This window comes from Vigna umbellata, chromosome 1 (genome assembly GCF_029865625.1).
Source record: "Vigna umbellata cultivar VRB3 chromosome 1, Vumbellata_1.0, whole genome shotgun sequence".
Taxonomy (NCBI): domain Eukaryota; kingdom Viridiplantae; phylum Streptophyta; class Magnoliopsida; order Fabales; family Fabaceae; genus Vigna; species Vigna umbellata.
This window is the reverse complement of record NC_142165.1, coordinates 20,034,304-20,040,710: the sequence shown is the minus strand read 5'-3', so window position 1 is coordinate 20,040,710 and position 6,407 is coordinate 20,034,304. Positions and strand designations below refer to the sequence as shown.

Sequence of the window (6,407 nt, the reverse complement as noted above, 5' to 3'; positions counted from 1 at the left end):
TATATCTCTTTTTTTTTCTTACTATGAAAATAGTGTAAAATATTCTTCTCAATAAAAAGAACATAGAGTATTTCTACATAACGGACGGAATTTCATAATTCACTATAATATAACATTTATACCCCTAATAATGTTTAAGATAATTTTATACAAAATTAATATATAATTTAATTTGAAAATAAAACACAAATTTTTAAAATAATTTAAATATATATATATATATATATATATATATATATATATATATATATTACATTAAATAAACTTCATTTACATTAAAATAAAAATAATGGTGCCATTTAATAAAACACCCTTTTTTTTATGTTAATCCGGAAAAGATTTTGAAAGTTCTTTCAAGTTTCTTTGAGGGAAGGAAATTGAATAAGAAATATTTTGAAGTATAAACATCCAAAAGTCTTAGAGAAAAACTAGAAAAACAAAATGCAAGAATAAAAAAATGTAAGAAAATTGGTACTAATGATAAAAATAAATTATTAAGATGAACGCATAAATCCATATAAAGAAAATAATGATAGTGAATCCCTAACTTGTGGGAGAAGAAGAATCTCTAATTTGCATGTTCGTATGCGAATATAAAAATTGGGGGAAAATGAGATAAGTTTGGTTGAATCCCTAGTATGAAGTTGGAGATGTTTTTGATTTAGTAAAATTTTGGTATTAGTTTTTTTGGTATTTTGGGAACTTGCAAATTATAGAATTTGATTTTCTATTAGGTGAGTTTTTCTGTTACCAATCATCTCGAGAAAATTAAGATTCTCATATTTATTATTCATTGCATAAAATTAAAATTTTCACAATTGGTCTTAGTTACATAAATTTTTATTTTGACCATTAGGATATTTGATTTAGAGTTTGTGATTAAAAAAATTAGTCTCTTATGATTGCTTTCACTACAAAAAATTGTAATTTTATAAGGGATTTTTTTAAATATTACTGGCGGTTTTAACTCCCGCAAATCATATTTCCCGTGGTTGGAAAAACCGTTGGGAAAACTCCCGTCGCCAAGCAAGTACCGGCAGTTCAAGAAAAAACTGTCGGTATTAGCAGGGTTTCCAGGAACCGCCGAAATTTTCAAGAGTTTTGTAAAAACCGCCGGAATTAGCAGGGGTTTTGTGAAAACCGCTGGGAATAACTGGGTTACTCAAAAGCCGTCAGAACTAACTGGGGTTATCTCAAAACCGCCCCTATTTTGCATGGTTTAGCTTACCGGGGTTAAAACCACCGGGAATTTATATAGTTATTTTTTTTATTGTAATAAAATTAGATTATGATAAAAATGGTTTTATTAACAAAACAAACAATAAATTAATATGAACTAAAATTGAATAATATTGTATAAAATAAATTACATTGTTCAACCTAATATCATTCATACAACTAATTGTTCATACATAAAAATTAAAAAGGAAGATGTTCATTACATATGTTCAATATAGATGTTCAATACAAATATTCAATACTAAAAGTATGACTCAAAGATATTCAATAACAATATCTAATTTTCTTCTTCATTACATTCATTGTTTGGCCCACTCCCTTGATGAGATACCTAAAATATAACATAATAGTTAGTCGATAATATATTTAATAAAAAAATCAAACAAATAAATTAACAATTATTACCGATGATCATTAAAATACTGCAAACTGTTAGATTACAACTTATAGACTTATTGTATGTTAGATTACAACTTATAGACTTATTGTATGTTCACTGATACACTGACAAATACTCTAATTTATAAAATAATATAAGATTCTTTAAAATAATAATAGTGTAGATAAAATCTTTAGTCAAACAAATAAAAAGGTAAGATTTAAAATATAAAAGTTATGATTATAATCTAAGTTAATCTAAGTTAACTTATGACAATGGCAATGTTAGGACTATAATCCAAGTTAATTATTTTCACTTCATGGGAGAGGGAGAAAAACAAGGAATGGTCCAGTTAAAGAATTTTACGTAATGGCAATATTAGATTTTAAAAGAGCAAGAACGAAGTAAACCTGCCACCACCAATTTCACCCTCAAAAGTGAAGAGCTTTTCACACATTGCTGTCAACAAAAGGCAACAATAAATTAACCTTCAAATATAACTAAAACAAATGGCCCTTTTCTTAATGCATATCAAGTTCAAAACCTGTTTAAAACAACACATCTAAAATTTACCAGTAAGAATATGATGTGCACGTGCAATTGCATCTAGTCTTCCAGATGATGCAATCTAAATATTCAAGAAAAAATAGTCAAGATATATGCCAGGTATCTAATTAGAGAAGGAAATTCATTTTTATTCTACAACCCAGCAATAAATTATTAATACAAAATTCATTCGGTTAATTTTTCGATATTAATTGTGTGGTGATGTGGCAAAACAATTTTGCAATGTATAAAAATATAGTAAATAAAAATAAACAAAAGAGCGACACAGAAATATCAAATTCAAATCATTATCTTCTCTATTTCTGCATGCACTTACTCTGCATATGTTCTTCCTTTTAACTCACATTTTATCAATTCCTCGAAACATCTCATTATCCTCACATTTTTTCCGCACAACGGAAAACATATCTTAATAACAATAATAATGATCAAAGTTACATTCTACACTGAAATGCAATCAATCTGGTATTGTACACATGGATACCCAAATTTAACTTCAAATGGTCAAGTGAACAAGTATTAAGTTCAAATTTTTCAAGACGTTTTCTCATTCAAGACAAGCAAAACCTCCTCGCATTGTGGCAATGTAAAATCCAAAAACTCCCTTACTTCATGTGCATCAAGAAAAGATGGAAAGGTGCCAAGGTCACTATCCAAGTTAAACCAAACCCCATTAATTTTCCTCAATGCAACCCACTGCCTACTTCTCCAAATCCCATGAAACCTAGACACAATCGTCCTGATGCAATTTGAAATTATGGTTAGGGTTTTCACTGTTTTCACCCCAAAAAAGAAGGGGAAGAAAGAAGAAGGACATGAACATTGTGGTATTAAAAAAGGTGTCTCAAATCGTCTTCTTCATCGTTGCGGTATTCTTGGTGGCATAATCCTCTATGGCATTCCACATTAGCAAAAATAGCATCATGAAGGTCCACCTCTATCTTGTGAAAACGCAACATCTCAATCCAATTCAGCATAAACGGGAAGAACCCCATGTGAGAGGCTCATACATTGTTACGGATCACCGACAAGAGACTCCGAAGACTGCTCCAACACCAATGTGGTGGTGGAGGAGGCCCCTAACTACTTCCAAAATCGATAATTTTTTTTCTAAACCATAATCTCAAATTCTCATATTAGAAATTCCTTATGGATTATACGTTATAAATGTGTTTTGTTACAAATAATGAACTAGATTATTATATATTAACACGATTGTAGACAAGAACCAAGTAAATCCATTGTCCTAAAAGTGGAATCACATGAAAAAATTAAACTTTTTCTTAATTTATCATATAAATCCAATCTTACACAAATTTTAAAAGAATTTATCTTCAAGTCTACTCTTAATCACCTCTAAAATCACTTAAAAATATAAATACAAATTTATCAAAAATCCCCTTAAATTTATCAAAATTCATTCCCTAAAATAAACACATCTAAATTTCCGCTCTCTCCATTATTGCCCATTTCTATTTTGCCATTCTCCATCATGTGTGAGAAACTTAATTCCATATTCGTTCCTCTGCCTCATCCTTTTTCGAGATGGATCACATGAACTCCTCCAACGCTGGCGAACTCATAAAGCACGAGGGTTTCATCAACAGTAGCTTCCTCCTCAATTGCAAGGCTAGGAACGGTTATCTGATTGTGTAACCCTACTTGATTGCGTAGTAGGTTGGGTAGCAGTTCGTCTTTGCGTAGCACTTCGCGTCTTCCATTCTCGAGTTCTATATTCTTGTTGTCTTCCTCTGTCATTGCATCTTGAAGAGGTTAGTACTTTCCTAACCCAAAAATGTTATATTGAAATTTGCTTAAATTTTGGGATTAAAAGAGCAAAATGTTTTGATTTAATAGGTATCACCGGATTGTTTGAGAGATTGGTGTCCTTCCTTTCGGAGAATTTGAAGGTGTTTCGGAAGACAGAGTTTCAATCTTGTCGCTGGGTGAAGTCGCTGCACATTGTTCCTCAAGTGAGTGTTCCTCTTCCTCGCCATCCCTAATTGGACTCTGGTTGTTGTCACTGCTCATCTCTTATTCATTGTAATTGGTGCTCATACGACTGTTTCGGTGTTGCCATTATTGTACTTTTTTCGATGTTATGCATTGTGTTGCCATTGGAGATCACTGTTTTGGCGTAACTTACTTCTGTGTGCACTGTGTTTCTGGTTGCAGGTGCTCAATATCAATATGTTTCAGAAACAGCCCAACGGCAATGACGAGGTAAATCATCCGTTTCAGAACCGTCATTCCAGAATGCTAAAACATTGTTCGTGTTATTGTGCTTTTATTACTTTCCAAAATGGCACTCTTTTTAAAAACATTTTATCTTTCATAAAAAGTACATTGTATTCATTGAGATCTAATGACAATCTTTTAAATTTGATATGGTTTATTTAATTTGGGTAAATTGATATGATGTCTTAACTAAAAAGTTCAATAATAATAAAAAAAAATACGATGAAAAATGATGGTTTCCGAAAAAACAATGGCAGTAGTTAGATGTTAAGTTTCTTGACTTTCAAGCTCAACTTCGTTGACTCGTCACTCTATACATCAATTTATGGTAATCCAGTAAACCATGAACATGGACATGGCATTCATACTAGTCCACAAAAGTGGTCAAAGTCATCTTTTTAGGGTTCCACATATTTTTTATGGAAGGGCCCACCACATATTTTTGTGTTTAATGAATTTAGAAAAAAACATTTATAAACTATATATGCTCTCTAATATTCTCTTTGTGATCATCTCTAGTATAGTTATTTGTAAAAACTATTTAGAGTCAGCAATGATCCTTATTAAAATTTATTTTTGGACATTTATAAAAATATCACTAGTATTTCAAAAGGAAAGTTGCTTAATCTTTGTATATGAATTTTGTTGTTTTTTTTTTTGAATTTTTTGTTTGTTCTTAATTAATTATGTCTTCAAATTGTGATGGATACTGATTTTAATAATTAATATTTAAATACTAAAGTGATTTATTATATAAAATATTTGAATATAGATAACATATATAAGACTATAAATAAATAAAGTCATTTAAGCTATTTTATATTTTTTAAGTGTCAAAATTTGTCTCTATTCATAAAAACTATCATACTTATCAATTTGTAGCAATTAAAAAAATCACAAACCTCCACACAAATGTTCATCGTGCATACTTTTCTACTCTCCTATCTACATTTCAGTGGATCCCACATAAGTTATTTCATCATACTTTGTGTTATTGCCATCCAATCAAGCTCACCATTTTCTCATATTTTCTTTCCTTTTGTTTTCTTCTCTCCAGCGGTGATGAAAATTACAAAAATTTATAATTTTTAATAAATTTCAATCACATGAAAATATTTTAAAAAATAAATACTTAAATCCATTTTTAATTATATAATTTCATGTTTTCTTTTAATAAAAATTATATATATATATATATATATATATATATATATATATATATATATATATATATATATGTTTATCTTCACACGCTTTAAAATCAAACAATAATAATATATTGGTATGCGTCATTCAATTTCTAATATAGAATTATTGATGTATTATTCACACAAGATATTAATAACAATACTTTATAATAATAAGTTTTGAAAAGACGAAGAACTGAATGTTATTTTGTTTTTTGGTCAGAACTATAAGTTAATGAAATCACTAGGATGGAAGATTTTAAACAGATAATAATGTTTGAAAAAATGGCCCTAAAATTAACCTTATTTATACAAAACAAAATTTGATTAGAAGAGTGGAGGCACATTGACTTGGAACATAGTAAACCAAAACACGGTGATGATTGGAAGAAAGAAGATTAAGATTATGAATTTCACAGTTCCATCAAATACTAAAATTTGTGCGGTCCACTCACTCTTCTAAACCTTCTTTCTCTTTCATGCTCATAGTCACTTTAACTTCACAACTTTTGTTTCTTTTACTTTTGTTAAATAATTTGAAAAAACTGACATATTATGTCATTATCCTTAGATTAGCGTTAACTAAAACGAAGTAAAATAAATATTGACTAGCGAATTTTAAAAATGTACGCGGTTTAATAAAGAATGATGTGACATGAAATTTGGTTTTTTAAAAATAAAAAATTGGTGAATATTTGATAAAATAGATTTTGTGTAAAAATTAGGAATTCAATTAGTAGGTTCATTAAGAAAGTTTAGGGATTGAAAAATTAATTATTGAAATTAGGGTCTTTTAG

General features: G+C 29.1%; 1 long non-coding RNA gene across 1 annotated transcript; it reads left to right on the top strand.

Annotated features, from left to right (window-relative positions):
• The first annotated feature begins 3,547 nt into the window (after positions 1–3,547).
• LOC148204870 (uncharacterized) lies at positions 3,548–4,593 on the top strand. Its single transcript, XR_015785079.1, has 3 exons — positions 3,548–3,957; positions 4,043–4,158; positions 4,361–4,593. It is a non-coding gene; the product is annotated as an uncharacterized LOC148204870 (long non-coding RNA).
• Positions 4,594–6,407: the final 1,814 nt, after the last annotated feature.